At 47.6% G+C, this 208-nt stretch overlaps 1 non-coding gene across 1 annotated transcript; it reads left to right on the top strand.

Annotated features, from left to right (window-relative positions):
* The first annotated feature begins 36 nt into the window (after positions 1–36).
* Positions 37–155, top strand: LOC118345901. Its single transcript, XR_004799341.1, has one exon. It is a non-coding gene; the product is annotated as a 5S ribosomal RNA (ribosomal RNA).
* The last annotated feature ends 53 nt before the right edge of the window (positions 156–208 follow it).

Raw genomic sequence — 208 nt, forward strand, 5'->3', positions numbered from 1 at the left:
TCAAGGATTATATGAATTTTAAGTAATTAGTTTGATGGGTGCGATCATACCAGCACTAATGCACCGGATCCCATCAGAACTCCGCAGTTAAGCGTGCTTGGGCGTGAGTAGTACTAGGATGGGTGACCTCCTGGGAAGTCCTCGTGTTGCACCCCTCGTTTTTGTTTTCTCCGCCTTGCGAGATAAATTGACAAGAAGGACCACTCGG

Source organism: Juglans regia, unplaced genomic scaffold (assembly GCF_001411555.2).
Source record: "Juglans regia cultivar Chandler unplaced genomic scaffold, Walnut 2.0 Scaffold_5632, whole genome shotgun sequence".
NCBI lineage: Eukaryota > Viridiplantae > Streptophyta > Magnoliopsida > Fagales > Juglandaceae > Juglans > Juglans regia.